The sequence below is a fragment of the Rhinatrema bivittatum genome, chromosome 9 (genome assembly GCF_901001135.1).
Source record: "Rhinatrema bivittatum chromosome 9, aRhiBiv1.1, whole genome shotgun sequence".
Classification (NCBI taxonomy): domain Eukaryota; kingdom Metazoa; phylum Chordata; class Amphibia; order Gymnophiona; family Rhinatrematidae; genus Rhinatrema; species Rhinatrema bivittatum.
This window is the reverse complement of record NC_042623.1, coordinates 57,933,390-57,957,532: the sequence shown is the minus strand read 5'-3', so window position 1 is coordinate 57,957,532 and position 24,143 is coordinate 57,933,390.

The window sequence follows — 24,143 nt, the reverse complement described above, 5'->3', positions numbered from 1 at the left end:
CACGTTGGCCGGATGCAACTCTATGCGCCGTAGAATCTTGCCGATCATCGGCCACGGGGGAAACACGTAGAGCAGCACATCCGTCGGCCAGGGAAGCACCAACGCATCGACGCCTTCTGCCCCCCGCTCTCGACGTCGACTGTAAAATCGCGGGACCTTCGCGTTGTGCCACGTGGCCATCAGATCCATGTGGGGCACCCCCCACGTTTCGCAAATGAGAAGAAACGCTTCGTCCCCCAGCTCCCACTCTCCGGGATCCAGACGATGACGGCTGAGATAGTCCGCCTGCACGTTGTCGACTCCCGCAATGTGAGACGCTGCGAGGTTGCTGAGATGTAGCTCCGACCAGGCCATCAAGCGCTGAGCTTCTTCTGCCACCTGGGGGCTCCGTGTCCCCCCCTGCCGGTTGATGTATGCCACGGTGGTCGCATTGTCCGACAACACTCGGACTGCCTTTCCCCGCAGCGATGGTAGAAAAGCCTGCAGGGCCAGACAGACCGCCCTGGTCTCTAGGCGATTGATAGACCACTGGGCTTGCGACACTGACCATAGGCCTTGAACTGAGCTCCCTAGGCAGACCGCTCCCCAACCGGAGAGGCTGGCATCCGTGGTCACCACTGTCCAACTGGGCACCAGGAGAGAGACTCCGGCGGAAAGATGACTGGGGTCCAGCCACCACCGCAGGCTGGACCTCGCGTGTCCCGCTAGAGGAAGCGGTAAATGGAAGTCCTCCGAGACCGGCTTCCAGCGGGAAAGCAAGGATGACTGTAAGGGTCGCAGATGAGCGAACGCCCATGGCACCAGCGCAAGCGTGGAAGCCATAGACCCTAGGACCGTAAGGTAGTCGCAGACCCGCGGCTGGCGAAGAGACAACAAGCGCTGCACCTGAGTTTGCAGTTTGCCCATCCGTTCGAGCGACAGAAACACCTTGCCCTGCTTCGTGTCGAAAAGAGCTCCCAGATATTCCAAGGTCTGCGTGGGTGTCAGATGACTCTTGCTGAAGTTGACCACCCATCCCAGGGACTGCAACAGATGGAGGACCCTGGCCACCGCCATCCGACACTGATCCTCGGACTTCGCCCGAATCAACCAATCGTCCAGGTAAGGATGGACCAGGAGACCTTCTCGGCGCAGTTGCGCCGCCACCACGACCATCACCTTCGTGAATGTACGAGGGGCGTTGCGAGCCCAAACGGGAGCGCCCGAAACTGGTAATGCCGACCCAGAATGCAGAATCTGAGGAAGCGTTGGAACGACGGCTGAATGCCTATGTGAAGATACGCCTCCGTGAGGTCCAGGGAGGCCAGGAACTCGCCTGGCCGGACCGCGGCGATGACTGACCGGATCGTCTCCATTTTGAAGCGAGGCACGCGAAGGCATCGGTTCACCCCTTTGAGATCCAGAATTGGTCGGGACGTGCCGTCCTTCTTTGGTACGATGAAGTAAATGGAGTAACGGCCTTTGCCGTGTTGGCTGACAGGAACGGGGGAGATAGCTCCCAAGTCCTCTAAGCGGCGGATGGTGTCTAGCACCGCCGCCTTCTTCTCGGGAGCCTTGCAGGGTGACACAAGGAACTTGTCCACTGGAATGCGAGCAAAATCTAACGCGTAGCCGTGTCTTATCACGGTGAGGACCCACTGGTCCGACGTTATTCCGGCCCATCTCTCGTAAAACGACAGCAACCGCGCCCCGACGTTGGGAACGGCGTGCTGAGGCTGCGGCGGGAGAAGGGCCGACCCCCTTTCATTGTGAAGATTTGGGAGCCGTGATGGCCAGGGCACCCCCTGGTCTACAAAAGCGCCTCCCACGAAAGGACTGCTGCTGCTGCCACTGTGGGTTACGGGAGGAGGAAGACCTGTACGAGTGCCCCGACGACCTTTGAGGTCGCGCCTTCCTGGGCCCACGAAAGCGGGACCTGGCTGCAAAGGAAGGCCGCGACCTGGATCTATCTTCGGGCAACCTGAAAGCCCTATTTTCCCCCAGGGAAGCCATCAAATCATCTAACTCCTTGCCAAACAGCAACTTACCCTTGAATGGCAGCGCCCCGAGGTAAGCCTTAGAAGAGCCATCCGCCGCCCAGTTGCGTAGCCACAGGAGGTGGCGCGCCGAGACAGCCGCCACCATGGATCTAGACGAAGTGTGCAGCAGATCGTGGAGTGCATCTGCGCCATATGCTATTACCGCTTCCAACTTATCCGCTTGCGCTGCCTCGTCTGCCGAAAGATCCGCATTGGCTTGGAGGACCTGAGCCCAGCGTAAGCCAGCTCTCAAAGCGAAATTCGTACACATGGCGGCCCGAATTCCTAGCGCTGAAACCTCAGAAATCTTCTTGAGCTGTACCTCCAGCTTCCTGTCCTGAAGGTCCCGAAGAGCTGTCGCACCCGTAACCGGGATAGTAGATCTCTTCGTTACCGCCGAAACCGCCGAATCCACCTTGGGAAACTTGAGAAGGTCCAGCGCATCCTCCGGGAGCGGGTAAAGCTTGTCCATGGCCTTGCTGACCTTCAAACCTAACTCCGGAGTGTCCCATTCCCGGAACATGATGTCCGTTGAAGAAAAATGGAACGGAAAAGCCACTGCCGGACCCGTGAGGCCTAACAGGACCGGATCCATGTTCGCTTCCTGACGAACCACCGCCGGAGGGGGGTCTATTCCCAGTTCCTGGAGAATGGCTGGAATTAGAGGAGGCAATTCATCCCTACGGAATAGCCGGACCACTTTGGGATCGTCTCCCTCCACTGCCTGTGAGCCTTTTCCTACGCCGGACGTAGCGGAGCCGTCCGCTCCCACATCGTCGGGTCCCTTCTGGGTCTCCTCAGGGGAATCAGCGTCCGCCTCGGGGGAGGAATCGGTGTCCGCCTCCTGTGGGACGCCACGTGGAGGCCGCTTCCCCCGCAAGGCGCCCTGGGGCCCCTCCGCGACCCTGGAAGGCTTCCTGGGCCTCTTCTGCGGTGGAGCCCTGCGAGCTTCACTCCGGCCGCGCTTGCTTTTTTTGTATTTCAGGACCTTGCGCAACAAAAGCGCAAGGTCCTCCGAAAGCGAGCTCGAATCTGAAGAAAAATCAGCGGGACTCCCCGGGGACCCTGTGTCCCCCGAGGGACCCCCTCCGACCGCGATCCGCTGCGGGGAAAGTGCGGGAGGCAAGGCCGAAGGCCCTGCCGTTTCCCGCGCCATTTCGCGGCCCGTGGCCAAAATGGCCGCCGCTCCCGCACTAAGCGGGAAAAGCTCTTGGGGCTTGTCTACGGCGCCTCCCTCGCGCGGAGACGATTGCGCGGGCCGCGAACGAGCCCCCCGAGGCGCCCCAGACGACCCCTCTCCGCCCGGAAGACATGCCGCGCACAGGCCCTCACGCGAAAGGCGCGCGCGCGCCGAGCCACAGGCCCGGCAGAACGAGCCGCGAGGCATGCCGGCGAAGAGGCGCGAAAACGGGGCAACAGGAGCGACGAAAAATTTAAAAAATTCAAACGAATGGCCTCCCCCCAGTCGGCGGCGCCCCCCCCACGAGTGGCGACGCGAAGCAAGAGAGAGCCGGCACAGAAATAAACACAAACCTTTTTTTTTTTTTTTTTTTTTTAAACAAAGACGCCTGTCGCTGTCCACGGTCCTGGAGCCCTAATCCAGCAGGGGTGAGTGAACCGGGCTCCCCGGTGTCACCCCTGACGCTGCTACTAGGCCAGCTGGGTCCTCGACCCTAGCAGCGGCCTCAACCAGGGGGGGGTGGTCCCCTCAGAACCTCACAACCCCCCTGGGAGGCAGGGCGAAAGGGACCTAGGGACAATTTAGAAAATTATTGCCAAATAGAAACCCGTAGCCTAAACTGGCCTAACAAATCAAAACAAAAAGAACCGACCCTGACGGAATACCAGAACCAGGGCAGGCAGGGCTGTGACCGGACCTGCACCATCTACTGGAGACAGAGTAAGACTGAGGGGCTGTGACTGGCACAGGGGCATATATGGCTCCGCCCACAAGTTTTAGTCTGTCTCCATCTACTGGTGCGGAGTCACAACCCAGGTGTCCTGGACTGATCCTGGTACGTACAGGGAAATGTTAAATATATAACTTGCATCATGCAGGATATAAATCCACTAAATAAATAAATGTGCAGGTAGATATGAGGGGACTAATTTTCAAAGCAGACTTATGCCTGTGTTTCCGCCTTGAGAAATAGTGTAACTTGGGTGCATTTTTTGCTGACTTTCTTATGCATGCTGTTTGGATCCCATGGGCGTTGTCATTTTCAATTATTTTGAGGGGCAATGATTTGTCAGTGGGCAAGGCTTTAATTTCTTGCAGGAGGAGTAGGGTGGTGGTTAGAGCAACAGCCTGAGAACCGGGGAGGCCGGGTTTCGAATTCCGCATTTACCCACCAACACTTCTTTTCATCTTTGGCAAGTAAATTTATCTCCCATTGTCTTAGGTACCCACTTAGCTTGTAAGCCCTCTAGGGAAGGGACTTAACCGCATCTGAACATTTATGACCACTGTGCAGTACTGCATACGACCAGAGGTGCTATAAAACAAACAAAACACCCCCCCCCCCCCCCCCGTATTATTGTGAGATACAAGAAGTCAGTCAGCGATTGGAGACCTCTCGGGTACTCGTGACCCGGACTGGCCACTGTTTGAGACAGAGTCCTGGGTTTGATGGGTCATAGTCTGTCCCAGCATGGCACTTCTTATGTTCCTATTTCTGCTTTTCCCTGACAGGCTCGAGCCCCATCTTCTCCTGTAATCCTTGTGGGAACTCATGTAGATGGCTCTGACGAGAAACGTCGCAAGGCCTGTCTGGCTAAAATTCAGAGTGAGCTGTTCAATCAGCGAGGCTTTCCTGCAATCCAGGGCTTCCATTTTGTGAATGCAACGGAGGAATCAGAGTCCCTGTCAAAACTTCGGAAAACCATCATCAAGGAGAGCTTGAATTTCAAGGTAAACTGTCTCAGTTTGCTTGGCCATTGTTAGTGTTAGGTTCAATGTGTTTTGCTTTCCGGAAGTTATTTTAAACATTGCAGGTAATGGGAGATATTTCAGCTCTTGTATTCAACCACAGTAATTGTATGTTAATATTTTAATGTGATCAGGAAAGAAACAAGAGGGCATGCAACCCTGAGTCAGCCCCACAGAAAGCAGACCTGCCAATAAAGTGGAAGGGAAGCCATTAGGGATCAAACTGAAGGAGCATCTAAAATTAGCAGTGGCAATTGGTGATATAGAGTAGGCAAATTTATATTTTTTGTAGGGGGGAACCAGAGAGTTATGTCTTCCCTGCAGCTCTCTAGTCTCCAGCATGGATCCTCATTCTTAACCAAACCTCAGGTTATGCAGGAAAATACAGCTGATCCCTCCCCTCCCCTCACAGGTCTCCCGCTACTGCTGTAGTCTTCCCCCTAGTGGAGATGCAGCAGAGATGCAGGATACTTGTGTATTTGTGTGGCTTTGAGGCAGGTGCCAGAGCCTATGCTGGGGCTGTTTAAACAGCTGACTGGCTACAGCATAACTCCCTGATTGGAAGCTCAAGCATCAGGGAGATGGTGAGCAGGTAAATAAAAAAATACTTAACCTCTTCAGACATCCAGGAAGTAGAGTTGTCAATGTATGAGACTTTTATTGATTTATAGGAAAGTTGCATGACAGAAGAAGTTAAGGCTTCGGATCAGAGTGGTGAGTGCTGTCTATGTCCTTCATCAGCTGCCACTGAAAATAAAGATAGAAAAAATGTGTGAAAACCCTGCAAGTCAGTTTGGGCAAAGTTTTTATCTGTTTATTTGTTTGTTTGTTTGCAATTTCTTGGTAAAAAAGCCAGAAAGCATAAATTTATTGATCAGCCCAACTGAAGTCCTGCCTACATGCATTTTTCTGTGGAATTGTTTTTCCTTCTAAAAGTTTCAGTAAATTATAGCCTGGGGTAAGAGTATGCAGACAGTGATGTTTGTTTGTTTTTTTTTTGGGCCCTGCTTTTGGCGAAAACTTAAATTTGGCACCGAGCCTCTATTGATTCCTCTTTGAAGGTGAACAAGAGGAGATGCCAGAAGAGAACACATCCATAAAACCATTTCCTGTCAGCAAATGTAATAATTAAAGTGAATTTGACTAATGGTAGAACCTAGTGCCAGCCGAGGAACTTATTTATTTGTATTCAATTCGCCACCTTTCGACGAAGCAGCAAAGTGAAGTGCAGTCAAAGAACCAGTAAAAAAAAATACAACTTACAAAATATCACATGACGGTAATAAGATGGGCAGCATTAATGACAAGGGATCTCACTTTTGTAATCTAAATATCTTTCACTATTCTCTGTGAGGTCGATTTTAAAATGAGCGCACGTGCGTCCAACCAGGTGCATATTGGCACGCGAGAAAAGGTATGCTGGGATTCGTAATTGTGCGTGCACTTGCGAGTGTATGTTTTAAAATGCACCAACCGTGAGTAAGTATGCTCCTAATTTTAAGAGGTTACGTGAGGTACAGCTAGTGCGCGTGTGTCTTCCATAGGACTTTTGCGGCTTTTTAAAATCTGCATTGTTTGCGCGTAGCCCACGTATGAGGGTCTGTGGGCATTTTTGCGCAAGCAGCGCTTTTAAAATTGACCTATATGTTTTAAGATAATATTCTTGTTGTGAAAATAAGAATACGGTTGTGTCCTCAAACTCTTAAGCTGCCCCCCATAGAACAAACTCTTGTGTAGATGTTGCCATTCTAAAGTCTTGAGCCTGACTTGGTTTTTATCAGCTGAAAAGCCGAGTTATTCCATGGCTCCCGGAATTGGAACAGGGTTACCAAGCCTTTAATCTCTAGGTCATTGGTTTCAAGCTGATTCAGGTTAGTAATGGCCAAAGGCCATTTGCACCTGGAAGCCATTTGATGGCCTGTGTAGAGTCAGTTGCTCACGTTGGTTCATTTCCCTGTGGACAATAGTCCACATCGCTCTTCCTCATAGAGTCCGACATACCTTACCCCCTTACAGATCAGGGCTGAGATACACTGGCCAGGGCGGGTGGGGGAGAGCTCCTGTGGAAGCTGGCCCTGTCGCTGCCAGTGCTGCACCTGCTTCGTGGATAAACAAGAACCGGGGAGTGGTTCTCGGTGCTTGCCGATCTGCCACCTTCCACAGGCACCAATCACGCTTGGAAACAGCATCAAATGTACAACTGCACAGCAACTCAAAAAAAGTGTGCGTTCCCTGTACGTACCAGGATCCGTCCAGACTGCTGGGTTATGCCTCCCCTCCAGCAGATGGAGTCAGAGAGAAAAACTGAAAGGCACCCCCTAGATCAGGGGTCGGGAACCCATGGCTCGCGAGCCAGATATGGCTCTTTTGAGGGCTGCATCTGGCTCGCAGACAAGTGTCGCCATACTTCGCGGATCCCCGCTGACCCAGCTGCTCCCCGGTCCTCCGCCGCCCGGGCATTTTGCGGCAGGACAGCTGGAGTCAGCGGCACCGGCGTGCTCTCTTCTCCTCCCCCCCCCCCCCCCCCCGCGGCCCGGAAGAGGAAGTGGAGAGCATCGGGTGCCTGCGCGGGAAGAAGAGACCACACTAGCGTGGTCTCTTCTTCCGCGCAGGCACTCGATGCTCACCACTTCCTCTTCCGGGCCGCGGGGGGGGGGGGGGGGGGAGGAGAAGAGAGCACGCCGACTGGAGTCATCCGGGTGCCTGCGGGGGAGTCATCGGGTGTCAGCCGGGTGCCAGCTCTGGAGTCATCGGGTGCCTGCGCGGGTCTTCCCGCGCAGGCACCCGATGCTCTCCACTTCCTCTTCCGGGCCGCGGGAAGAAGAGAGCACGCCGGTGCTCTCTTCTTCCCGCGGCCCGGAAGAGGAAGTGGAGAGCATCGGGTGCCTGCGCGGGAAGACCCGCGCAGGCACGCTAGTGTCCAACGGGAAGAAGACTGCAGCGCGGCTCGGAGGAAAATGAAAATCTTCAACCGCGGCCGATGGGACTCCGCCTTCGCCTCCGCGAGGGCTGAAAATGAAGGAGGTTAGCGTTGGGAGGTGGCTGCTGCTGCCGCGAGTTCCCGGGGGGGGGGGGGGGGGGGAGAAGGGGGAGAGAGAGAGAGTGAATGAGCGAGCAAGCATGTGTGTTTGAGATCCTGTGTGTGTGAGTGAGAGATTGCATGTATGTGAATGATTGAGAGCCTGTATATGTGAAAGAGAGTATGTCTGTGATTGAGATCCTGCCTGTGAGAGAGAGAGCATGAATGTAAGTTTACCATTGGGAACCTGTATGTGTAAGTTTGTAATTGAAAACCTGTTTGTTTGAAAGAGTATGTGTGTATGATTGAGATCCTTTGTGTGTGAGAGAGATCATGTGTATGTATGATTAAGAGCCTGTGTGTATAAGTAAGAGAGAGATCATGTGTGTCTGTGTCTGATTGACAGCTGGTTTAGGTGATGGAGCATGTGAGTATGTGATTGAGAGCCTGTGTTTAAATGAGAGAGAGAGACCATGTGTGTCTGTGTGTGATTGAGAGCTGATTTAGGTGAGGGAGCATGTGAGTATGTGATTGAGAGCCTGTGTGTAAATGAGAGAAAGAGAGGACATGTTTGTAAGCATGTGAATGAGAGTCTATGTGTGAGAGAAAAAGACAGCATGTATTTATGTGATTGAAAGCCTGTGTGTGTGTAAGCGTGAAAAGATAGACAGCATGTGTGTAAATGTGTAATTAAGAGCCTATATAAGTGAGAGAGAAAAAACATTTGTATATGTGAGTGACTGAGAGCATGTGTGTATAGGTGTGTCATTGAGAGCCAGTGTGAGAGAGAGCGCTGGTATGTGACTGAGAGAGGAGAAAGTTCCAAGCAAACCACCCCACCTCCTGCTAATTCAGAACAATCTCAGGACACCTGGATATCAAACGTTCCCAGGTATGCAGAGCAAAAAAACTTTTGTATCCTTATTATTTTTCATTACTGGATCTTTGTGTCTGCTATTTTGAAATATTTTGTTGGTATCTGGAAATGTTTTATATGAGTTTTTAATTATTGGATATTCCACTCATCAGCTGTTTCGAAATATGTTCTTTTTGTTAGTACAGTTTTACTGCTGATGATTTTATATTTCTTGATTTGTTTTATAAGGATGTGTGATGTTTCTTTTTTCCTTTGTTACACTGCATACAGAGACTCTGGCTTGTTGCAGTTTCCAATTCAGTTTTTGTCTGCATGCTTTTTGTTATGCGTTTTGGTCTCTTTATTCTATGTTAGGTGAGGGACAGCACGTGATTCAGGTGAGGTTTTCTGCTGGCGTGTAGTTTCTGTGTAGGACTCTATAGCAGCCTGACTTGGTCCGTTTTCCTAATAGGAGATGTATTGGTGTCTTAAGGCCTGGTGTAATATTTTCAGAGACTTATTGTACTTTAAAAGTGTGATCTTACATAAAATGCACACATTTACTTGTATTTAGTTTTAAACATATTGTATGGCTCTCATGGAATTACATTTTAAAATATGTGGCGTTTATGGCTCTCTCAGCCAAAAAGGTTCCTGACCCCTGCCCTAGATATACTGGTGTGCCACCTGTGATCCCTCAGTATTTTCTCTGACTCCAGCAGATTGAGAGGCATAACCTGCGGTCCTGGTCTTTCTGCATTTCTTCTGGGATTTCCAGGTTTCTTTCGGTTAAAGTTTCACTGACTAGATCAACTAATTTGTTTCCTTTCCTATTTAAAAAAAAAAAAGTGGAATAGTGAGTTCTGTTATGTTCCCCGCGCAGCTTGAAGGCAAGGTTACAGGCAGGCCTTGTAGGGCTATGTCCTCAGACCATTTTTCCTGGATCTAAGCTGTCCCAGTAGGGCCAGGGGGAGAGATTACCGGTGGGCCGGTCACCCTCCCCCCACAGTAGTCTTATTCCAGAGGCTTGCCTCTGAAGGGGGCTTAGCAGTCGCAGTTACATTTTTTGTCAAAAAAAAAAAAGTTAAAAGTTAATAAAGAGCATAGATTCGGGAGCCACTTAAGACCTGTTGGGGACAGGCAGTGAGTTTGTTCTTACAGCCCCGGCCTGCCACACTTCAGCCCTGGGACTCCGGAGGGGGTGGCTGGTTTACCTGGCGCGTCCTTTCTAGCTTGTGGCAGTTGGCCTACCTTTGGCGCGCTTTTCTGCAGCTTCTCTCCCTGCTCCTTCCTGCCGAGGTTTTCGGCCTGCACAGCCTGCGGGAGGGCGGGGGTGCGACTCTCCCGAGAGGGTCTCTGCTCCCGATGTCTTCCCGGGGGCGAGGGACCCTCTTGGGGGCCGAGCGCTGCCCGCAGCATTTCTTCTTTCCCCTCTTCGGCGCGGCGACGGAGAGTGCTTGGTTCCCGGTTATCTGCCCCGCCTCCCACAGAAGGGAAGCCGGCAGCCATTTTGAGCATGCGGCAGGCAAAGGAAACAGAGTCGGAGGAGGAAGACTCCCCTCCTGCTTCGCCGCCGGCCCTAAGCCCGCAGAGCCCACCCGATTCAGAAGACCCTCGCCCCCCCCCCCCGACCCGCGGGGGAAGCATTTAAAGGGCCAGTTCCTTTTTTCCTCAAGAGAAAAAAAAAAAATTTGTGCTATTATTACACACAGCATTTTTGGCGGCTGAGGCAGGTTGGGAGGTGGATGGTCCTACCCCCTCTAAGAGCCCTAGGGCAGCACCAGATCGGGGGACAGCGGGGGCTCGTTGCACTCGTCTGCAGGGGGAGCGGGAGTTCTGGTGGACCCGGATCCCGCTCCGGACTTTCCGGAGGTGCCAGGTGCGGGCGATGTAGACGGTCAGGGGTCTGTTGAAGGGGATGACCCTCAAGTCCTTCATTTGTTTGGTAAGGACGAGCTAAGCTATTTAAGCTCTCATGTTGTGAAGGAGTTGGAAATATCGGCCCCGCACCAGGAAGCGGATGCTTCCACGGGGGATGTGCCTCTAGCGGGGCTGCGGCCCCCCCCCCCCCCAACCTATCCCTTCCATCCCAAAGTTTTCCAGATGGTGTCTAAGGAATGGGATGTTCCCGAAGCTTCTTTGCAGGTTACCCGAGCTATGGACAAATTGTATCCCCTGCCGTCTGAGTCTTTGGAGCTTCTCAAGTCTCCCTCTGTGGATTCGGTGGTCGCGGCCATGGTCAAGCATACTAGCATTGAAAGATCTCCAGGACCGGAAGTTGGAGGTCATATTGAAGCGCATCTTCGAAGTTGTGGCTTTAGGTGTCCGAGCGGCGGCTTGTAGCAGACTTGTGCAGAGGGCCACTCTTTGCTGGATTCAACAACTGCTTACAGCACAGGTTCTTCCGACGGACGAAGCGGAGCAGGCCAACTGTGGAGGCTGCAGTCGCCTACGCAGCGGATGCCTTACATGATTTGCTGCGGACTTCGGCTTCACTATGTTTTCTGCGGTAGCAGCCAGGAGGCTGTTTTGGCTCCGTCAATGGGCGGCGGCTGCCTCTTCTAAGTCATGTTTAGGTGCTTTTCCCTTCAAGAGAAAGTTGACAACAAGGTTTATAAGTTGCCTGAGGATAAGCCCCGGCAGTTTCGATCCTTCGGGAATCCCAGGGGTCGGCTGTGGGGTCAGCGCTGTTTCCGTATGGGGAGGGCTGGCTCCTTCCCCCAGAGGCAGCAGGCGTCGAGGCCTCAATCTTGGGCTCCTTCCTTTCAGGGACAGCGGCCTCAGAGGTCGGGATCCTCACAGGGTTTTACCCCCAACAAGACTACTAAATGAAGGTGCGCAGACCCATTCCTCCGTTCCGCGTGTTTTGGGAGGAATGGGTCAAGATAGCCTCGGACCAGTGGGTCCTCGACATGGTGCGTCACAGTTACGAGTTGGATTTTGCTCATCCGCTCCGGGATCTTTTTATGGCATCACCATGCGGTCCTCCGGCAAAACAGCTGGTTATCGCCCAAACCTTGGACCGGTTGCGGATGCTGGGGGCGGTAACTCCAGCCCCACCGGCCGAGGTAGGACGGGCTGGTATTCCATATACTTCGTGGTTCCAAAGAAGGAAGGCACATTCAGACTGCTCTTGGATTTGAAGCGGGTAAACAAGGCTTTGCGAGTTCCTCATTTTTGCATGGAGACGCAAAATTGCGGCCGTCCACAAGGGAGAATTTTTGGCTTTTTTGGATCTTACCGAGGTGTATCTCCATATCGGGATCCTGGAGCATCATCAGAGATATGGTATTGCGGCCATCCACAAGGGAGAATTTTTGGCTTCTTTGGATCTTACCGAGGTGTATCTCCATATCGGGATCCTGGGGCATTATCAGAGATACCTGCGGTTCATGGTGTTAGGGAACCTTTTTCAGTTTTGTGCCCTCCCATTCGGGTTAGCAACTGCCCCCAGGGTGTACACCAAGGTTCTGGTGGTCGTCGCAGCTTATCTACGCCGTTGGGGAATACTGGTCCATCCGTATCTCGACGATTAGCTCATCCGGGCAAGGTCAGAAGCATTGTGCAAGCGGGCAGTTCGGTTGGTGGTGGAATGACTTCAGATGCTAGGTTGGGTAGTCAACTTCGCGAAGAGCCAGCTGCAACCGACCCAACAATTGGAGTTCTTGGGAGCCCAATTCGATACTTTGATAGGCAAGGTGTTCCTGCCACATCAGCGAATGATCAACCTGATGGCACAGGTACAGAACCTGTTGGATCTCCCATTACCTATGGCCTGGGATTAGTTACAGGTCATTGGACATATGGTTTCTACTCTGGAGATGGTGCCGTGGGCTTTTGCGCATATGCGGCCTTTACAAAGAGCATTACGACATGGTGCTACCATTACTGGAACCAGCCAGGTCCAGCCTCGATTGGGGGCTGACCCTGGTCCATCTTCTGCAAGGGATAGGCTTAGAACGGATGCCAGTCTATGCGGCTGGGGGGGCTGTGTGTCATTCCTGAGTGGTGCAGGGGACACGGTTTCCTTGCCAGCCCACGTGGTCCATCAATCGTCTGGAGACCAGGGCGGTCCGTCTGGCCTTGCGTCAGCTCCTTCCAATGGTGCGCGGTTGGGCGGTGCGAGTTCTGTCGGACAACACGGCCACGGTGGCATATATAGGTCGGCAAGGGGGCACAAGGAGTCGTCCAGTTGCGGCCGAAGCTTCATTGTTGATGGCCTGGGCGGAGCATCATTTATCCCGCATCGCGGCCACCCATATTGCAGGAGTGGTCAACGTTCAGTCGGATTATCTCAGTCGGCAACACTTGGACCCAGGAGAGTGAGAGCTGTCGGCCGAGGTGATGTGTCTCATAACCCAACGTTGGGGGTTACCGCACCTGGACATGATGGCGACGCGGTTAAATGCAAAGGCAGCACGTTTCTTCAGCCGAAGGCGGGAGCACGCATCGGAAGGGGTAGATGCGCTAGGGCTTCCGTGGCCTATTCACGTTCTCCTTGACATGTTTACTCCGTGGCCCCTAGTGGGAAAGGTGTTAAGGCATATAGGATCCCATCGGGGTCTGGTGATTCTCGTCGCTCCGGAATGGCCAAGGCGCCTGCGGTTCGCGGATCTCGTCAATTTGGCGGTGGACGGGTCATTGCGTCTCGGTCATCTTCCGCACCTCCTTCGCCAGGGTCAGGCATTTTTTCGACCAGGCGGATTGCTTTTGTCTGGCAGCTTGGCTTATGAGCGGAGGCAGTTGAGGAGGAAAGGTTATTCAGAAGCGATTATTTCTACCCTCCTTCGGGCGTGTGGATCCTCAACTACTCTTACTTATGCTAGAGTATGGAAGGTCTTTGACGCATGGTGCTGTGACTTAAAGATTTCGCCACAACAGACTTCAGTGGGCCCCATCCTTCCGTTTTTTGCAGGCTGGTTTGAAGAAAGGTTTGGCCTACAGTTCTCTTAGGGTTCAAGTGGCGGCTCTGGGTTGCTTGAGGGATAAGATTGAAGGTTGATCTCTTGCATGTCACCCAGAGGTTGCGTGTTTTTTTGCGAGGAGTTAGGATCTTGCATCCTCCTATGGGGGTTTCCTGTCCTTCCTGGAGCTTGACCTTGGTTCTCCGTGGTCTCTGTATGGTCCCTTTTGAACCTTTTTTAAGAGGGTCTCTGGGAAGGATTTACCTCTCAAGACAGTATTCCTAGTGGCCATTTCATCCGCGCATCGTGTTTTGGAGCTCTAAGCTCTTTCGTGCAGGGAGCCGTTCTTGCGTATTTCTTGCGTATTTCTGAGTCGGGAGTGTCTTTGCGCACCGTACCTTCTTTCTTGCCAAAGGTGGTATCGGCCTTTCATGTTACTCAGATGGTGGAATTACCTTCTTTTCAGAGGAGGAACTCCGGTCTTCTCAAGGCCAGGACTTGAGGCGTTTGGATATCCATCGGGTACTCTACGGTATTTGGAGGTTACTAATGTCTTTCAGAGGTCAGATCACCTGTTGTGCTGTGGCAGGGGCCCAAGGAGGGCCTTCAGGCATCCAAAGCAACTGTCACGCGATGGTTGAAGAGTGCAATCGCGTCCACATACATTGGTTGCGGTAAGTCTGTCCCCGATGGGCTTAAGGCTCATTCCCTGCGTTCTCAGGCGACTTCGTGGGCTGAAAGCCAGTTTGTTTTTAGCCAGGAGATTGGCAGGACGGCCACTTGGAAATCCTTGCGTACTTTTGCTAGACATTATCGATTGGATGGGCGTGGTCCGTCGGATGGGTCCTTTGCGAGCAGCGTGATTCGAGCGGGACTCTCAGGGTCCCACCTCATTTAAGGTGGCTCATGTACATCCCAGCAGTCTGGACTGATCCTGGTACGTACAGGGAAAGGAAAATTAGTTTCTTACCTGATAATTTTCGTTCCTGAAGTATCAAGGATCAGTCCAGACGCCCGCCCAAGTCGTTTTTCAGGAGAGTCCGCTCGTGCTTCTATCGGTTCGTTCTTTTGCAGTGATCTACATCTACAGGTAAGTTGTTCTACATTTGTTTCTAGTTTAATATATAGGGTGACAGGTTTGTTTCTCTCTTTACCCTATGTTACTACTTTATCTAGTCAGTGGTTGCGCTAACACGGTTGATTCTTGGCGGAAGTGATTATTTGGTTCCTTCTGCTTTGATATTGAATATACTGAGGGATCGCAGGTGGCACACCTGTATATCTAGGGGGTGCCTTTCAGTTTTTCTCTCTGACTCCATCTGCTGGAGGGGAGGCATAACCCAGCAGTCTAGACTGATCCTTGGTACTACAGGAACGAAAATTATCAGGTAAGAAACTAATTTTCCTTTTTATGTCTGTGTGACCTTGGTCAAGGCTTGTTGCTGAGATTGCCGAGCCGGGCAGGGCAGGCGCAAAGCCAAATCATCAGCTGTGCATGGACGCTCATGGCAGCATTACTTCAGCACAAAGTGTTCCTGATTGAGCTAATTCCTCCTTACACCAAAGATGGAAACTGGTGGGCCAAAACAAAATACAAGATGAGAAAAATCTGTGCAGATTATTATATTTCTTTTACTATAAATTACAGTCATGTTTTCGTATTTTCTTACTGCTGAACAGCTCTGCCACAGCAGCTTCATACCGCTAAAGGTTTCTTGACTAAGCTGAACCATCTTGTCCTAAAGCCCTTGCGAATGATCAAGTAACGCTTGTGTTGGTTGCCAGTGAGTGGCTCACTTATTTATACATCTCCATTTCCTTTTGTTATAATTTTGCGGAAGGCCTCGGTTGTGAGAATTTCAGAAGTTTGCCTAAAATGATGCATAACGTCCCTGAGCCAGCCCGAATGCCTCTTGCAGAATGACAAAGCATGGTGCAGATTATTTTTAGATATTTGTCTATTTACGTGGCTCAGGAATTTAGCAAAAAGTACTTTTTTGTTACAAATTGCTATGCAGCATGTTTTATAATGGTAAGCTTTTAGTTTTGGGGATTTTGGTTTTTAAGGTTTTAAAGCACTAGCTTGTCTTTTATTTTTTATTTTGCGTTCTGGTTGCACAGATCAGAGACCAGCCGGTGGTGGGACAGCTGATCCCGGACAGCTACCTGGATTTGGAGAAGAGAATTTTACAGGAACGCAAGAACATGTTGGCCGAATTTCCCGTGATTGACCAGAAAAGATTGTTGGAGCTGGTGCAAGAAAGCCAGTTACAGCTGGATGAAAACGAGCTTTCTCACGCTGTTCGTTTTCTCAATGAATCGGGTAAATATTTCAGTTTATAGGCAGTACTGTTTACATTAGGGAACCTGTATTCTTAGTTTTTCCAGGTTATGTGTTCTTTAGGAGGAAGTTGTGGAGCCAAAAAAAAAAAAAATCTATGCTGTACTTGCTAGATTGAAATGGCGGCTTGATCTAAAGTGAAAAATTTGCCACTACCAAGATCCAGAAAGGAATTTACCTGGGGTTCCTCGCTTTCTTTGTCTAGAAACCACCGATAAAAACACATTTACGTGATAGCAGAGGCTGAGCTGGTCTCTGCTTTCGACGCGTATCCAAGCCTTCTGTTTGGTAGAACGGCCAAAAGACAGATCAGGCTGGGCCTGCCCAAAGCCCCTTCCCCCCCCCCCCCCCAAAAAAAAGCCATGCGAGCATTAAACTGCAGATGATGCTTTTATCTCCCTTCCCTGCTTCTTTTTGTCTAGGCGTGCTGCTGCACTTTGAAGACCCGGCGCTGCAGCTCGGAGATCTGTACTTCGTGGATCCTCAGTGGCTGTGCAATATCATGGCGCAGGTTCGTGATGCGGTTTTTTTTTGTTTTTGTTTGTTTTTCCATGAAGGGGAGAGAAAGGGAAAGCAGCAGACCATGAGCAGGACTTTGCTCGTTGAACACTGAGAACAGAAATAGAGCAATGCTTCCTTGACCCTGTGAGCTGCTGGCTTTCCAGAGGCAGCAGTGCTGTCTGTCAGTGCGCTGCAGTTTATCTGTGAATTGTGGCGTATGCATATCACAAGAGAGTCCACTGTCTTCCGGAAGAACCAGTGAGAGACCGTGATAAAACAGCTAGTGACAAAGGTCTGCAGAAGGAGGAACCTCTCATTTTATTCTTTGTTTGTAACAGAATCAGTAGTAAGTAATGAAAAAAAAAGTCACTTCCAATATATATCATTGATGACACTGAAAAGCACTAGGTTTCTTGAAAGTTTAGTATTTAAAGCCCTCTCCCCAGCGTTATTTTAAAATGTGTGTTTGTGTGCACATGCTATTGCATTGAGGGCGAACATTACTGAGCATGTGGAGCATGGTTAAGGTGAGCAAGATGGCTCTAGGCCACAAGGGACTGGGCCCTGTTTTTATCCCCACGGCATCTAGGAACGCGCGAGTCCCTAGCTGCAGTGGGGAGAGTACAGATCCTTTTATGAAAGGGGACTGTCTGGCTTCTGCAGAGTAGGACTTCTCAAACCAGCCCTGGTGATCCCCGCCCTTTCCTTCCCACAGCCGTTAGGTCATCAGTATATCCGCCTATGATTATGCAGAAAATAAATTTGCAAAGGTTGGAAACCCAGCCTTGTACAAATATCTTATGCATATTCGTAATGGATAAAACCCGACTGGCTGTGGGGGTCATCAGGACAGGTTTGGGAAGCCCTGCCTTGAGTGTAGTGGTAAATCTTGTTAGAAAGACATAATGTCCATGAGCACTGTAATTGACTTTACTGAGAAATCATCAGTAAACTTGGACATTTACCTCATCGCTTGATGCAGGGCTTTCCAAACCTGTTCTGGTTTTCAGGATATCCATAAGGAATATGCATGAGATTCATCTACAGGTATGCGGGTCTCCAGTGCTTTCAAATTTATCTTGTGTATATTTCTTGTGGACGTGCCGAATACCCTACTGGCTGTAGGAGGGGCTCCTGCGATTGTGTGACCATGTAAGGGCCGCAAAATGTGGCCCTTCCAGTGGAATTGGCCAGTCCTGGATTGGTGACAGTAGATGGCATGTTTTCCTCCTCCTTCCTGCTCGCTCTCCATGGATGGCGTAATCTACCCTCCCCCCGTCTCACCCGTATCCCTTCACTCACCGGCTCTTATTATTTTCAAACAGGAATAGGAGGAGACCCTTGCACCTCCTCCCTCCTTCCCTTCTGGGGCCTGAATGCTGTGCTGTGAACCACATGGATCAAAGCCTGATGCTCGAACCCCAGCAGGGGAAGATGGAGGAGGTGCAAGGCTGTCCTCCTCCTGTTTGAAAATAATAGGAGATAATAGGAGTCGGTGAGAGAGGGGGTACAGAGGAAGTGAACTGGGAGTGAAGGAAAAGAACAGGGATGGCTGAGTAGTGAATGGACTGGGGAAAGTGAGAGGTTCTTGAGGTGGGGAGGGAGTGAACAAGAGTGAGGGGTTTGTGGAGGGCAACCCAGGGTAAGTGAGGGGTTTTAGAGAGGAATGAATCTGAGTAAGTGAAGGGTTTGGGGGGGGGGGGGCAATGAACCAGGTGAGTGAGGAGTTTGTGTGGAGGGAAGGAGTGAAGCAAGGTTAAGGGAGTGGTTTGTGGGAAGGGAGTGAACCAGGGTGAGTGGGGTGGAGGGGGAACTAAGGTGAGTGAGGAGTTCGTAGGCGGGGGGGAGGGAAGGAGAAAAGAAAGAGGGAAAGTTAGGGGATCAAAGCTGCTTTGGAAGGGGGGGGGTTAAAGGAAAGAGGGGAGGGGGATAAGGTGTGATGGGAGGTCTGTGGCTTGCTTCCTTACCCCATCCCTGTTCTTCCCTCTTCTTCATCCCAGTCTTCCCTCCCCTCCCACTCCAAACTCTATATTCCCTCGCTTTTCACCTCTTCATCCGTGATCCTCCTTCCTTCTGTCCTCTCCTCCTATTCCTTATCCTCTCCTCCCTCCCTGCCTCTCTGTCCTCCTCTATCCCTTACCTCTCTACCCCTCCCAAGATTCCTTCTTCATTTCCCTCCTCTTCCCGGTCTTTCCATTCTCAGACCCCATTCCCCTTCCTTCCTTCCTTCCCCTCCTTCCTCCCCGGCCCCAATCACTGAGATCCCTTTTCCTCTAATAAAGAAACCAATAAATTAACCGGACACAGAAATATCAGAATAGGACTTTATTTGTGTAAAGTCAAAACAATTGCATTATTTAAATTGCAAATAGATGCAAAATTATGCAAGTGTGCCGCAGAATTGCCTGCTGAAACTTTGGAAAAAAATGCGCTGCAGGAAACTGGGAACTCTGGCTGTAGGGTCTGCCCCGTCCGAATGCCCCCTGCTTCTCTTCTCTTTATTTAGATTTTGACAGTGAACGTGGCGGGCTTTCCCAGGCATCCTATGGGCATCATCCAGCGTTCGGACGTGGAGAAGTTCCTTTCCCAGAAAAGCAGATTCCCGAAGAACTACATGTCCCAGTATTTCAAGCTGCTGGAAAAGTTCCAGATTGCTCTGCCCTCCGAGAAGGACAATCTCCTCATCCCAAGCAGGTACCGTAAGGCAGGCACAGACGTTCCGAGCACGTATTCAGCTCCAGTGGGCCTAGGGCTGCACGGGGCCAGAAACAGTAGCAAAGCTTGCTGTCCGTAAAGAAGCTCTGGGGTTGTTTTGTATGTTTTCAGATGTTAGTAGGGTGCCTTGAAAAACAGAGCATTTCTTAAGAATATGCTTTTTTTTCAGGAGAATTATTTCTGCACCGCTTACACTGGAGGTGGAATAAAATCTAGAACAGGGCTTCCCAAACCTGCCCTAGTGATCCCCACAGCCACTAGGATATCCACAAAGAAATTCATACATTAGAGACCCAGCATATGGAGATTTATCTCATGTGAATTCGTGATGGGTGTCAATAGGGCAGGTTTGGGATGCCCTGATTTAGAATGTGATACAGGTCTGAATTTTATTTCCTTATCATTTATGAATAGCTCGGCTGCTTCAGAGGAACATTTGTCTCAGGTACAGCATTCGTAAATCTAACAAAGCATTTATAATCGCAACATACCAGTGTAGGCAGGGTGCGACCACAGTTAGGGTCACAAAATCTGGCCCTTGTAGCAGAATTGGCCAATCCTGGCCAAATTGCTGTGGGAGACTGGGAACCCTTTCAAAAGCATTGGTGGCAGTGGATGGCACTTTTTCTTTCTCCTTCCTGCCCGCCCTCCCTGGAAGAAAAACCTTGGTGGCAGTGGATGGCGTAACCTACCCTCCCCCGTCCCATCCGTATTCCCTCACTCACAGACTCCTATTATCTCCTATTATTTTTAAACAGGAGGAGGAAGACAGCCTTGTATCTCCATCCTCCTTCCCTTCTGGGGTCTGAATGCCCCAGCAGGGAAGAGACAATAATAGATTGTTTTTGGTTTTTAACATTTTATTGAGTTTTTTAAAATTATTTATTATTATATAAAAAAACAACCCATAACCATCACAGAAATAATACACAAATACATAGTTAATACCCTGTAAAGCAGTGATTCTCAACCTTTTTCCCATCATGACACACCTGACGGACAACGCTCACACAGTGCTCCTTATAATCCACGGCAGAACTTAAAAAAATTGCCCAGTATTACTTTTATTGTTAAGAAAAAGCACTCTTACTGAACAGAAATTATATAAATGGTAAATCTCCCATACCAGAAAAGCACCAACTTCATAAGAACATAAGAAAATGCCATACTGGGTCAGACCAAGGGTCCATCAAGCCCAGCATCCTGTTTCCAACAGTGGCCAATCCAGGCCATAAGAACCTGGCAAGTACCCAAAAACTAAGTCTATTCCATGTTCCCATTGCTAATGGCAGTGGCTATTCTCTAAGTGAACTTAATAGCAGGTAATGGACTTCTCCTCCAAGAACTTATCCAATCCTTTTTTAAACACAGCTATACTAACTGCACTAACCACATCCTCTGGCAACAAATTCCAGAGTTTAATTGTGCGTTGAGTAAAAAAGAACTTTCTCCAATTAGTTTTAAATGTGCCCCATGCTAACTTCATGGAGTGCCCCCTAGTCTTTCTACTATCCGAAAGAGTAAATAACTGATTCACATCTACCCATTCTAGACCTCTCATGATTTTAAACACCTCTATCACCTTCCAGCACTAAACAGTAACCACCTTACCTAAGAAAAAACAATACTGAAAATATTACACCAGGCCTTAAAACCCCATTCCCTGTACGTACCCGGATCAGTCCGGATTCCTGGGTTTATTCATCCCTTCCAGCAGATGGAGACAGAGAGAGCTTCACTGACACTGCTTGAATAAGCCCTGTTGCCACCTGCAGTACCTCTGTATTTCTCTGTCTCCAGCAGATGGTGCATAAACCTGCAGTCTTCGGTTACTTTTCGTTGTTCTTTTTTGGGTGAGCCTTCCTTCCAGGGGTTTGGTTCCCGAGGGGACCCTTTCCCTGTTTGGTTGAGGTAGACGAGCTGGAGGTTAGTGACCTTTTTGTATATTCAATCCTGGTTCCCAATATTCCTCCTATTAGGAAAATGGAACAAGCCAGGCTGCTATAGAGCCCTGTACAGAAACTACACGCCAGCAGAATACCTCACCTCAGCCACATGTGCAGACCCTCACCTAACAAAGAATAAAGAGACCATAAACCACAACTAGAAGCATGCAGACAAAAACTGAACTGGAAACCGCAACAAGCTAGAGTCTGTATGCAGTGCAACAAAGAAAAAAGAGAAACATCACCCATCCTTATAAAACAAATCAAGAAATATAAAATCAATAGCAGTAAAACCATACTAATAAAAAGAACAGATTATTTCAAAACAGCTGATGAATAGAATATCCAATAATTAAAAATTCATATCAAGAATTTCCAGACACCAATAAAATATTTCAAAACAGCAGACACAAAGACCAAATAATTAAAAATAATAAGAATAAAAAAATGCTCTGTTCTTCATACCTGGAAACATTCGATTTTCAGGTGCCCTGAGATTGTTGTGAATTAGGAGGAGGGAAGGGTTGCTTGCAACTTTCTCCTCTCTCTGTCACACACAAGCACTCTCTTTCTCACACACATGCTCTCAAACACACAATTTCACAAATGCTTTTTCTCTCTTTTTTTTTTTTTTTTTTTTATGCACGCAGGCTCTCAATCAGACATACACATGCTCTCTCTCACTTACACATACAGGTTCTCAATCACACTTACAGGCTGTCAAGCACTCACATACATGCTGTCTCACACACATACATGGTCTCAAACACATATGCTCACTCACGCACTCTCTCGCCCCCCCCCCTCCCCCTCCCACCAAAGGACAACTAGTGGTAGCCTCAGTCTCCTCCTTTTCCAGCCTTCGTGACCTTGAGAAAGGAGTCCCATCGGCCGCAGCGGTTAACATTGCTTTTCTTTTTGCTCTGGGCCGTGCTGCTCTTCTCCTTCGGGTTGATGCTGCACGTGCTTGTACCTAGCATGGTCTCTTTTTCTCGTGCGCATGCGGCCACTGCACACCATGTCCTCTTCCGGGCAGCGGGGGAAGCGGGGTGGGAGACGGGACGGGAAGAAGAGACCATGTTGCTAGTACCGCTGAGTGCTTCTTCCAGCTCTCCTGCTGTGTTCCACTCGGGCTATCAGCATTTTAAGCCCAGGTGGAGGAAATGTTCACATCTCGCTGGGGCAGAGGGCATCAGCTGGGCCAGAGGGGGACCGGGAAGTGTGGCGACACACCTGTTTGTGCTTGGTGACCGGTTGAGAACCACTGATATAAAGAGCAGCAACCTTACGTTTGTTAATAAATCAACTTCATAATGGTTTCACGTAAGTTTTACAGTCCCCATTGTAGACTTCTGCATACATAATGCCTGCTACCTCGCACATTTAGGCTTTCCTTTATTTTACCAGAAAAATTAGAATCATATAATATAAAACATTACAGCAAAGAAGCAAAGCTTAGTGATACCCCTTTAGGGCCGATTTGGGAATTCAGTATTCTAAGTAATAGCTCACTTCCAAAGGATATTCTATCCAAAGGATATTCCATGTCCTTATTCAGCAAAATGAAAAAAGGGAGATCAATTAATTTATTGCATCAGTAGCATGGGTTCTTCTTAGTGTTTGGGTAATTGCCAGGTTCTTGTGGCCTGGTTTTTGGCCTCTGTTGGAAACAGGATGCTGGGCTTGATGGACCCTTGGTCTGTCCCAGCATGGCAATTTCTTATGTTCTTATGTTCTTATTTTATTTAAAACATGTATAACCCGCACCCCTACAAATGTGTTCGAGTTGACTCACAGTAAAACATACAGAAATCCAAAAATAACAAAATTATTACAATAGTAAAATTAAGACCAGCATTATTCCAATAAACATAAAGTCCTGCACTTCATTTGGAGTTACTGGACAGTCACTGGAAACAGTTTACCTAAAGGCTTGAGTAAAGAGAGAATTCTTTAGAGCCTTTTTAAAGGTTTTTATACATGGCAACTTTTGCAATTGCTTGGGCAAAGTGTTACGATATTCGGGCCAGCTACTGAAAAGGCTTTTGCTCTCTAATTGCCCAAGGATGCATGAACCTTGTAGATGGAACATCTAAAAGATCCCAACTCTGCTCTAGTGGCTCCCTCAAATCCCATGTTCCCTGTACGTACCAGGATCATTCCAGATGGTGGGTTATGTCTCCCGTCCCGTCCAGCAGATGGAGTCAGAACCAAAAACTCTCAGGGGAGGACCTATATAGCCACGCCTCCCCTGTCTCAATCCTCAGTATAGTTCTGACTCTAGCAGATGTGAGCAGGCGACACGGTGGTCCCCAGCACTTCTCTAAATTTATTTTTCTCTGAGGGATCAATTAAAAAAAACAAAAAAAAAACAAGAAAGTTTTAATAGGGAGTATAGTTTACTAGGGGATAGGTCCTGTAGTCTCTATTGTCAGGACCACTCCGTTCAACGAGAGACACTATCTCCAGCCAGGAGCTTGCTGACAGGCTGTGTTTTGCCTGTCATTTTATTTCTCTCTCTCTCTCTTCTGTTGTTTTCCTCTTCCTTTCCCTGCTGGGTTGCGGTAAGTGTTGTTTTAATTTTATTTGCAGTCGCCGGTAGGGACAGGAGTTTGTGAGGGGTGGAAGTCGGTAGGGCCGACTGCTCCCCCCTAGCCCCGGAGCTTTTCTTTCCCCCTCCTCCCCTTCGGGGAGTAATTGGAGTCCCGCCCTGCAGCTCTGCGATGACCCATTCCCCGGGGCTGCCCACTGTCGGGACGGCACTTTCCCTGACGGTTTCTTGGGGTCGGTAAGAAGTCCGGAGGCCGGATAGCCTGAGTTCTTCAGCGCTTCAGTTTTTTTTTTTTTGCCGCGCGCCGCAGCCGCCCTTCCCCCTCCCCCCTGCCGCGATGCAGAGATCGCCGCCCAGCTCCGG